Below are 11,606 nucleotides of genomic sequence, written 5' to 3'. Positions count from 1 at the left end.
AAATCTAGAGCGGCTGCTCTGGAAAGGCGAAAGTCCCTGAAATGTAAAGGCTTAAAAAGCAATTTTTCAGTTTCGCACAATGACAAAGCAGCAGGGAATTTATTCTTTACATTCTTGTAGGTGAACAATAGTTGCATTGTGTACCTGTAGGCTGGCTTCCCAGTGGCTGCAGGGCCCGTGGCACAAAACACGACCTGTTTGCCCTTGCAGTGGGTATCAATCCTAGGACTGGAAGGGAGAGGTCACCTAGTCCCCTGCACTCATCAAAAGAAAGTGAAAGATGCATTAACATACGCGGGTGTTTGTGGAAAGCTGCACACTGCGTGTCCAGTGGTAAGTACCTGGTTCCTGATTCCAGAGAGTGGGAAGCAATTGGGGGGGGGGGCTGGAGTTAGGGCTCTCCTGGGTTCTGTTCCTAGCTCTGGGAGAGGGGTTGGAGCTAGTGGTTTAGAAAAGGGGAGAGGACGGAGTCAAGGCTCCTGGGTTCTGTCTCCAGCTCTCTCCTGATTTGGGGTATGTCCATGGGAGGTCCCAGTCCTGTCGATTATTTAAAACGCGGCCCTGGAGTCTCAGACTGGAGAACAATCCTGCCTCTTAGGATCTCACCAGAGCCCCATCAGCTGTACTTGCCACTGTTCTGCGAGCTGCTCAGGGTGGCTGATGAAAGTCTATAGCCAGAACTACTCGGGTAGGTTCATAGATTCCGAAGCCGAAGGGACCATCTAGTCTGGCCTCCTGTATCACACAGACCACAGGACCCACCCCCCCGGCCCCACCACCAAAGTAATGCTAGAGCAGAGCTTTTAGAAACGCATCCGGCCTGGATTTTGAAATGTCAGTGACTGACGCTCCAGCACCACCCTGGTCAGTTGTTAATTATTCTTTGTTTCCCTCCTGAATGTGTCTAGCTTCAACTCCCAGCCCCTGGATCATGTTAGACCTTCCTTAGCTAGATGGGAGAGCCCGTTATTAACTCTTTGTTCCCAGTGACGGTATTTATAGACTGTACAGGGGACACTTGATTACGGTCTGTAAGAACAAATGGGAGCGTGTGCTGGAAGTGGGAACTGCCTTATAAAGCCAGGGAAGTTAGAGATGGAAAAGCTCCATTGAGTCCCACCTCGTCCCTCACCAGTAGGGGCTCAGATTTATTCCTCTCCTCACACAAACTGTGCCCGGGATCCTGCTCAACCCCCCATGTCACAAAACCCTGAGCTTCAAGGCTTTAAATGGAGGAAGATGCAAAGCCCTCAGCTCTAGCCGGACATCAATGCCCTGCAGTATTTCAGGGTGACTCGCTGCTCAAAGAATCGCCAATATTTGACAGTAACTCCATGGAGCAGCCGAGGCCACCAGCGGCAGCCGGTCACGCAGCCCAGCTCTGGCCTCTGTTTCCCTTTGCTGCTCTTCACCTACATTCTCTTTCTTTCCCATTTGCTAATTGAAGGCTCAACCTACAATGAGCCTCCCACACCTGAGTGGGGTAGCTGCACAGCGGGCTGAAATCAGGGCTGATCAGTGTAGACCAGGGGGTCGCAAGGTTATTATGTGGGGGTTCCCGAGCTGTCAGCCTCCATCCCAAACCCCTCTTTGCCTCCAGGATTTATAATGGTGTTAAATATAAAAAAAATGTTTTTAATGTATAGGGGGGGTTGCACTCAGAGGCTTGTGAAAGGAGTCACCAGGACAAAAGTTTGAGAATCACTGGTGTAGACAAAGCCAGAGTCAGTGAGTCTCCAAATGGAGAGCAAATTATCAGCCAATGAGATCTAGAAGAAGTGCTGAGTAATTCTTCTGTGATGGCCAGATGTTGCGTTTGTGGCACTGCCTGGTTCTGACCCAAGACCATCACAGGCTCATTTACCATGATTATCTTGTGTTTTTTATCGATTTACAGAGCACATACGCATTCTATGAGCGGATCTTGGAGGTTTCAGGATACGGATTGACGTCTGTGACAGTCTGTCAAGGATTTTGATCAGTGTGACTTGATGCTTCCTGGCATTTGCTTTGAGTTCGGGCGTGAACACACCAAAAATTGAGCCAAAACAATAAATTAGCCTCCCATTTGATCGCAGCTGGAGATAGATTCACCCCAAAAGTCCATGAACCTGTCAAGTAATGCAGGCTGGATTTTGTAATCCAAGTCACTCACGTCCTGTCTCTTCCCCTTCAGTGATGATTCTCTGCTGTTCCTTTCACTGCTGGTAATAACAGTCATGAGACTTTGGAGACAGTAAAAACAATGTTGTTGCTTTTGCAGGCAGGTCAAAGGCTGTCTGTTCTGCCCCCATGAAAACACCGGCTTTGTTGCATCTCACTTTCCCTGGTTAGAGGTGTTTCTCTCATTGCCGATTCCAAAGCTCAGACTCCACAGAAATGTCTGTTGTCTCTAGTGAAACACTTCCTGTTGTCAGCCAGTGGGGCCAACTTTCATGCTTTTATCGTGAGTCTCGGTATACCTGGGAGCATCTCTGCTTTCGCTCTTAAAGTTACTTTCTAGCCCTCCTGCTTGTGGAGAAATGCAAACACCTTGCACCCTGATGGCTCAGAAACCGGACCCCAAATGTGGTATTATTTACAGTCGCATATTTTTAAGCTGATCTCATTGTTCTGGGGGACCTGACTCATGGTTTTTGAACTCTTGGCGTTGGCAATACTGTGTTACTTTGGCCACAATAGTTTCTAAAGGGTTAATGCAGGATGAATGGACGGACAGTCTTTTGTTCTGTGTCTGCTCGGGGCCTAACACAGTACGGTGCTGGTCCATCTGGGGGGCTCCTCGGTGCTGCTGCTATTGAAATAAATAATCACCCCCAACTCTTATCTAGGTCTTTTCATTCGTAGCTTTCAACATGCTTTACAAAGCAGGTCAGGATTATACAGGTGGGGAAACTGAGGCACAGCAGTGACGTGACTTGCCGGCTAGTGGCGAGACTAGAACCCAGGTCTCCTGAGTCAAAGTCCCATGCTCTATCCACTAGGCAAAACGGCCTCTCTGGAATAACAACAATGTGGTAAACATACTACAGACAGGAGTGGTATGTGTTACAGAAGGTCAAAAACTCTCCCTCATTCCATAACTATTGATTAACAAAGCATTAAAAACATGTCTGAATTGGGTATTAACCCGTTAGGAACTATTTAGAAATGGAACCTTCATGTAAAGTGTGACCATGTGATTTTCTAGGTAAACACCGGCTGCGTTGGCCACGGGGAGGTTCTGCATGGCCGCAAATGGGAGGGGCGAGATCTATGAGCCAAGCTTTCGATTCAAATGTGATGCAGGTGTAAGAGCCACTAGCTCTCTCGGAACCTTTGTGGGTTCAGGAAAGATCTGCTCTGGAACTGGGACACTCAGCTCCGATGCCCAAGTAATCCTGTGACGGCCACTTGCGGATTGAAGATGGCGGGTGGTCTGGTGGGTAAAGGACTGGGCTGGGACTCAGGAGATCTGGCTTCACTGTCCAGTCTTGTCTTGGGTAAGTCACTTAGGCCCAGACTGGGGCCTAGATACCTTTGACAGACTCCCACTGAGCATCTGGCCTGTAACATCTTCATGCCTCAGTTTCCTTTCTGTGAAAAGAGGATAATAAGCCTTCCTTTGCCTGTCGTGCCTAGCTTGCAAACTCTACTGGGAACTTTCTTGCTACATGTCTGTGCAGCGCCTGGCACTATGGGGCTCTCACCTCTGTTGTGGCTTCTAGAGCAGTGGTTCTCAGCTGGGGTACGTGTACCCCTGGGGGTGAACAAAGGTCTTCCAGGGGGTACTCAACTTATCTTGATCAGTGTTTCTCAATCTGGTGGTTATGGGACAGGTTTGGGGGATTGCAAGTGCAGGGCAGGCCATAGGGGCTGGCAAGCAGGGCAGTTGCCCAGGGCCTCACATCACAGGAGTCTCTATGAAGCTAAGTTACATGCTTCAGCCCCGGGCGGCAGGGCTCGTGCTTCAGACAAAGCTCACAAGTGGAAAAAACAGGCTGAAGTATCACACTGAAATGTAAATGCAATATATTCCAATCCATTTATTTTCTAGTGCTATGGTAAAAATGAGCAAGTCAGCCATTTGTCAACACTAGCAGGCTCTGACACTTTTGTATTTTTATGTCTGATTGTGCAAGCAAGTGGTTTTTAAGTGAGGTGAAACTTGGGGTACATAAGACAAATCAGACGCCTGCAAGGGGTACAGTCGTCTGGAAAGGTTGAGAGCCACTGGCCGAGACAGAGCAGCTGCAGCACCGTTCTCCACAGGACTGAAGAGCACTTTGCAGAGCTGGGCAACTGTCATTTCCACCTGGTTTACAGATGAGCAAACTAGGGCAGATTTGGCCAAGATCACAAAGTGACTCAGTGGCAAACCGTATTCTCTCGCTGCTGCTTATGACTAATGGGACAATTTTCTGACCCCAGGCCTGTCCTCTGACCACTAGGTAAGTGTGCACATTGAGAGTACAAGTTACTAGCATAAAACTACCGATGGTACCGTCTACCTTCTTTGGCCCTAATCATGGGACAGAGGTGCTTTGAATCGTGAACTGCTTTAGAGATCTAAGTCACAGAAACGTTACGCCATTCTAGAATTACCTAATGCAGTTAAATACCCTGCACATCTTAATGCAGCAGGAAAAGCAACGAGGAGGGGGATGGAGGCCAGAGGCAGAGAGCAAAATCTGTGCAGAAGCTTTGTGTGTGCATAGGGGGGAGATGGCAGGGAAGGGAGACAAGAAGACTGTTCTGGGTAACTGGAAGGAGCCGAAGATCGAGAGATACCAAGAGCGGGGTTAGGACAAGAAGTATCCCAGTTTTGTTGGCTGTTAGACGGTGGTAACCTTGTGCCACCCGCCTGGCAAACCTGAGTTGAGAGACTGGCTCTAAATGTGACGCTCCAGTGGGCTTAGACCAAAGCAGTCCCAATGGCTGCCAGTGATGTAGGAAGCACTTTCTCCCCACCCCAGCCCATATAATAAAAACCCTTGAGAGCCCAGGGGCTGAAACTGGCCACATGTGGGTGGACTGGTGACTCACTGCTCCATCTTCCTCCACAATCCAATCTTAAATTCTGGGGCGCTTTGTTCTCCGTGGCACTGCTCCGGCATGGGAAAGGGGCTTCCAATTGAGCGTCAGTTAATCTGTGCCCACTGTACCAAGGCCCTTTTTGCTGCTGAATGGCCGTAAAGAGGCCTGAGTGTACATGGGAACTGGCCCCTGTGCGGCTCTAAAACTGCAGTTCTCCCCTTGATAGATCGCTCCGAAATAGACCAGAGTCCACTGAGGAGTTTTCTGGGCTTTGGACCAACTCAACGGAGATATGGGGAACCTTAAAGCAAGAGAGATAAACAAACAAGCCCCAATATCATTTCTGCCCTTCCCCTCAGTTGTTCCTATTGTCCCTAGGAGACAGACAGATGAGGGTGATTTTAATAGGGTCTAATGTTGTCATGGAGACAACTGCTCCGTTGCTATTAACTGCGATCATGCCAGCTATTATCCTGGTAAAAAGAGTGTGAAGAAATTAATTTATCAGAGGCACCCAGGAATTGTGGAGGCTGTTGCTGTTTTTGGTGGAAAGTCTATTACATTGTCTTGTATTCATGGATCGATGCCTGCCTGCCGGCACACACCCTGCTAGGCCAGGACTAAGGTCCCAAAGGAAGTATTTCAAAGGCGCTTTCCCCTCCGCTGCTTCGTCTGAGGGTCTGTTTGAAGGTCACAGGGAAATAAAGCAGCGGCAGTGTTAGATGTTAGTAGAAAACTGTTAATGGGAAAGAATCCATCTTGGAGACGGTTCACACAAACAATAGAAACAGAAGGAAGGGGTGGTGGGGCAGATAACTGTGAGTCAGGACACCTGGTTTCTATTCCCAGCCCTGGAAGGGAGTTGGGGTCTAGGGGCTACAGCAGAGGAAGTGGGGACGGGTGTCAGGACTGCTGGGTTCTGTTCCAAGCTCTGGGAGAGGAGTGGTGGCCTAGTGGTTAGGGCAGAGGAAATATTAATAATACCTAGCTCCGATATAGTGTTTTTCCTCACTGGATCTCAAAGCGCTTTACAAAGACTGTCAGTAGCATTATCCCCATTTTACAGATAGGGGAAACTGAGGCACGGAGCAGGGACATGACTTGCCTGAGGTCACCCAGCGGATGGAGCAGCGAGCCCCTCCGTGTCACAAGTCCCAGCCCAATGTTCTGCCCAGTAAACTACGCTGCATTCCTTGGGGGGAGGCCCAGCTCTGTCACTGCCTGGGAGCAAGTCGCCTCCCCTCTGTTTCCTCACATATCCCAGCACTAATCCAGGGATGATGCAGACTTCTCGAGGCTGTTGTGAGGCTGAGTTTTCAGATCCACAGATGGAAGCACTGGAGAGAAGCACATATGCCCTCTCTAGTGTGCACAACCTTCTCTGGGCAGACTCCATCTCCTAACAGGCCGGGAACCAACAGGACGTACTTTTTTGCATACAGGAATTAAAAAAACCTTCCCATTTGTGCCCATGCACAGCCCCAGCATGAGACATGAAAGTCTGCTCCCAGACCAAGCCATTCCTGATAAACTGGCGCTCGTTCCTCTTCCATGAATAACCAACTCAGGGCCAGAAGGAATCACTGGGCTCATCTAGTCCGACCTCCTGTGTACCACAAGCCAGAGAACTGCCCCAGGATCATTCCCAGAGCAGAGCTTTTAGACAAACATCCAGCCTTGGTTTACAAATCGCCAGGGATAGAGAATCCACCATCACACTTAGTGAAGTTTAAGCCTAACAATTAATTTCCAGAGGCCTCTGTTTGCCTCTTGTCCAAAGGAAAAATTCCAAGTGGCTGCCATGGAGCAAGACCTCAGGGCGCACTTCTCCCAGAAACAGAATGGGGTTACCTATGGCTGGGATCCCAGATGGCCTAAGCAAAGAGCGAGGATATTCGAACTTTGATGAAGTCCCTGGCCCTGGACCAGGTCCTCAGCACCGTCACTCTTTGGAAGAGAGAATGGGAGGATATCTGAACAGTGAGCTGTTTAGCACGACATTCAAGTGCACTAGGGAACTCTGTTTGCACTAGCAGAGTCTACGTGCAGCCATTAATGTGTGCAACCCATCAGTGCACTTTAGAAATCTCACCTCTGTAGCGTGTGTTGCTGCTCCATGTAGACAAACCCAGAGTCTGTGTCTAAGGGTTGCTCTGCACACTGTTGTTGTACGGGTATAACTATCTTGGTTGGGGTGTGATTTGATTTTTTTTTAACCTGCAAAAATTTAGGTGATTGATTTGGCTGCTAAGTGGTCAGGAAATGTAGCACTGTGTACACAATGTGTATGATTTTTTGGAGGGGGGGGGAGTTGGTTTGCATCCTGTCTCTGTCTCATCCATGCATGCTCGTGGTGTGCAACCGGGCATTTAATCAAACCCACGTAAATAAAACTAAGGAAAGTGAAGGAGGCTTCTCCTTCCAGTGGAACCTGCAGGGGGGATTCAGGGAGTTACAACATTAGTGACCCTAGTTAATGGTGGGTTAATTCCTAGGCTCTTATTTTTAATGATCACAAGAGGCCAGGGCCACGGCAATGGTACTCCCCAGGTATCTCCGACTCCTAGCATCTTTCTGGGGCTTCGGGGTTGTATATGGTGTCCTGCACCCCTGACGCTTTGTTCGTCTCATCTATTTATTTTGGCAGCTCTTCAGGGCAGGGGCTGTCTCCTGCTCCGTACGGTGCCTAGCACAATGGAGACCCCGCTCTTGGTTGGCCCTTGGGCATATCATAATAAGCAGAATTAATGCTTCCTCCATGCTGACCCTGACACCGCCGAGCCCTTAGAGCTGACCTGGGACATTGACTCATAAGAGGGCGCCATGGAGAGCACCCGTTTAAGTGCTGACGCCCCTGGACCCTGCTGAGTTTCTGAGCACTGTCCTGACTTGAGCGCAAGACGGTATCGCTTCAGGCCACGGGGGCGGAAGCAAAGGCCTATGTACTGCAGCTGGGAGAGGATTTGGAGGGCTGATAAGGTCTGAGACCCTGAGAGCGACTCCATTAAGTTTATCGATATCGTGCTGCTGGTGGTGTATATTTCACTGGCAGGGGGCAAAGCTGAGTCATTCTTTTGTCCTTGCACCAAAGTGCAAATCTTTTCCCAGCAAAGCCATCAGCTCAGGGGATTGCACGCCTGCCAGAGAAAGGCAGCAGCGAGGGAACTTGCATTCGCTGAGCTGTTTGCAAGCCTCACTCCAGACAGCTGTGCCATCGATACTGTGTGGCTGAATTCAACCCCCAAGCTTGACAAGTCTTGTAATGAAGTGCCATGGATGACTGAGAAGCTGAAGTGAGCACCCCAGCTGCAGCTGCTGAAGCACAGCGTGGCTGATGGGGTTTATTTCCTCCCCCACTAAAACAATGGTCAGTTTCTCTCTGGCTCCCGGAATGTGCTGTTTGTGGTGACTAATGCCTGCAAAGGGCTTTATACTCACAAGAACAGCGCACAGAAGTAGTTCCGCTGTTCATGCAGAGCCGATGATGCAATGACTGTCTTTGTTCTGTGCATGTACAGCGCCAGATCCAATAGGATGCTGATCCACGACTCCTAGGTGCTATGGTAATACAGATAATTAATAATCGTTGGATCGTACCATCCAGCATATGTGCCCCATCCCTTCTAGCAGGTTCCTAGAACATGGCTTCTCTTCTCTTCCCTTCCCTTCCCTTCCCTTCCCTTCCCTGGTGCCATGCCATGATCTTTGCTCTATTTGTATTATTACTTAGGCAGTGCCACATGCTTTCCCCCTATACAGCAGGCCTGGTATTTTCTACTGGCAGCAGGTAGATGTAAGGGAACCATAACCCCCCCCCCCACACACACACACACACACACTACAATCAGCCTGTAGCTGTCATTATCCTGCTTGGAGGAAAATAAGGCTAGTTGGTTCCTTTGCTAGATTACTGCATATCCTATCGATAATTTGAATCCTTGGTTCCCCAGTTGGGGAATTGTAAGGTATACTAAAGAATGACTCCCAACAGAGGCCAGCTCCCACATGCTGTCTCAGTCCATGGGGAGGATGCTCCCAGCTGCCATTAGTTGTAACATGGATTCTAACAAGCATGGGCCAGCCAATCTTGATGATTAGCCCATGGTCTAACTTGCTCCTGGCCCCAGCAGCTCTAGGGTGCTGTGATTGAGTCTACGGTCTCTCCCATGATTTGCTTTAGCCAGGCTGGGATTCAGGAAACCCCAGTGTAGTGGCATTTAGAGTGGGGCCACCCTGCACCCTTGGGTAGAAGTACACGCACTGGCTTTGACTGAGCTTGCGTGCTAAAAATGCAGTGTAGCTGGGTCAGCAAGGGCTAGCTACCTGTGTCCGGTCCTGTCCAAGATCCTAGGTACGTGCTTGGGCAGGTAGCCTGAGCTGTTGTGGCTGCATGGCTATTTTCACCACACCGGCTTGATTGGAACTAGCGCCTGAATGTCTATGCAAGTCGGAAATTACCCCTCCAAGCTGCAGGGTGGACGTACCTGTTGGCAGAAAGGCCAAGTTGAATGAATCGGGAAGCTGCAGCGTCATGTCTGTGTCTGGCATCCTAAATGAAAGAAATCCCTTTTATCTTCATTGCAACTGAGTAATGCCTCTCTTCTACTGCAAAAGACCCTCTGTGGTCTCCTTGGACAACATAGTAAGCTCAGGGGCTACTGTAATGTCTCGCAGAGAAGACGTCTCCAAGTGGGCTCTTTCCCTGTTCTTTGTTTAAAACACTTGGTGGTGGCAGCATACTGTTCAAAGCCAAGGCAAAGTTTGTACCTTGGGCAAATTTTTAACCTAAGCTGGTAAGAATAAGCTTAGGGGGTCTTTCATGCAGGTCCCCATGTCTGTACCCTAGAATTCAGAGTGGGGAAGGAACCTTGACATGGCTCTCAACCTTCCAAGATGACTGTACCCCTTTCAGGGCTCTGATTTGTCTTGCGTACCCCAAGTTACACCTCACTACCTGCTTACACGAGACATAAAAAATACAAGTGTCATGGCCCACTGTTATTGAAAAAAATGCTGACTTTTTCATTTGTACCTTATAATTATAAAATAAATCAACTGGACTATAAATATTGTACTTGCATTTCAGTGTATAGCCTATAGAGCAGTACAGACAAATCATTGTCTGTATGAAATTTTAGTGTGTACTGACTTGGCTAGTGCTTTTTATGTCACCTGTTGTAAAACTAGGCAAATATCTAGATGAGTAGATGGACCGCCTGGAAGACCCCTGCGTGCCCGCAGGGGTACATGAACCCCTAGTTGAGAACCATTGTCATAGAGGGTAGTAGAAACTCTGAGGCCAGACCATGGGAGATGCTGTGCTTTAGTCCCATTGGAGGTGAGAATTACATGTTGGGCCTAACTGCTTAAACAAAAAGGCCATCTGTGTCGATCTCTCTCCATTTTTAGGACAGACTGGAGTTGGGGAAGTGGGGGCGAAGTGCAAGGAGATCAGGTTTAAATAGAAACAGATAACTGACCTGCCCACTTCCTCAGGAAATGCACATGGTAAGCTGACCCCTCTCCTCCTCGCCACCATCGCATGGAAATGGAAGACAGCTTCTGCCCAACCCTTTTAGAAACGTGCAGGTGGGGATCCTGACTCGATTAATAACATCAGCAGGAAATGCTAATTACAGCAGGAGCAGGATCTTTGCCCAAAGAATTATAGGCCCTGGCCTTCAATTTGCTCTTTGGCTTAATTATTTCTCTCAGTCTCTTTCAAAAGTGTTATGAGTCTTTTGAGAAATCAGAGCGAAGAATCAGAGTGAAACCTGCAAGCCAAGTCTCCCCCACCCCTGCCTTTCCCTGGCCGGCTGTTAACACGGGTGAGGAATGATGGCAAAGAAAGCAGCTCCTTGTACAGACCTAAATAACTAGCGTTTTACATGTGGATCCCCTCCGAACCTCCTAAACCACCTCAAACCATTCCAACCAGAAAAGGGGAGGGGGAAAGATTTTGCTTTGTCTCCTCAGAACTGGTGGTGCCTAAACAGGAGGCAGAAAAATAATCCCTCCATTCATGAGGGGAGATAGACATGTGAGCTTTGCCTGAGATTTTCAGAGATATCTAAATGACTTAGGCTCCTAAGTCCATTTTCAAAAATGATTTAGGCACCTAGGGTGCTAAATCTCATTAAAAGACAAGGTTCCTAAGGGCTCCATGGCAGATTTTAAAAGATATTTTGGTACATACAGATGGAACTAGAAGCCTAGAGGGATTTTCAAAAGCATGTAGGTGCCTAATTGACTAGGCCTCTTTGGTGCTACGGTAATACAAATAATAGGTGCCAAAGGTCTAGATCCTTGGAGGTATCCTAATTCCCAAGGGAGTTGGGTGCCTAAATACCTTTGAGGATCTGGGCCAAAGCCCTGGAACTTGGGCACTTTTGAAAATTTTTACCCTTAGTCTTTAACTTTTTTTATTTGACTCTCTTATAGATATGAATGTTAAATGCATCCAAAGGATTATCAAAGCTGGACTGGCAGGTAGGAATTCCTTGTCCCAGCTCGTTAGTTTATGGCAAGATCTCCGGCAAGTAACCTTTCTCTATGCTTCAGTCTCTCCTTCTGTAAAGTGGGGATAATGG

General features: G+C 48.5%; 1 long non-coding RNA gene across 1 annotated transcript; it reads right to left on the bottom strand.

Moving 5' to 3' along the window:
• Positions 1 to 3,707: 3,707 nt before the first annotated feature.
• LOC119845657 lies at positions 3,708 to 11,325 on the bottom strand. Its single transcript, XR_006278309.1, has 3 exons — positions 10,497 to 11,325; positions 8,455 to 8,574; positions 3,708 to 7,447 (listed from the first exon to the last, which is right to left on the bottom strand). It is a non-coding gene; the product is annotated as an uncharacterized LOC119845657 (long non-coding RNA).
• Between the last annotated feature and the right edge of the window lie 281 nt (positions 11,326 to 11,606).

This window comes from Dermochelys coriacea, chromosome 20 (genome assembly GCF_009764565.3).
Source record: "Dermochelys coriacea isolate rDerCor1 chromosome 20, rDerCor1.pri.v4, whole genome shotgun sequence".
NCBI classification, from domain to species: domain Eukaryota; kingdom Metazoa; phylum Chordata; order Testudines; family Dermochelyidae; genus Dermochelys; species Dermochelys coriacea.
This window is presented reverse-complemented; position numbering and strand designations above follow the sequence as displayed.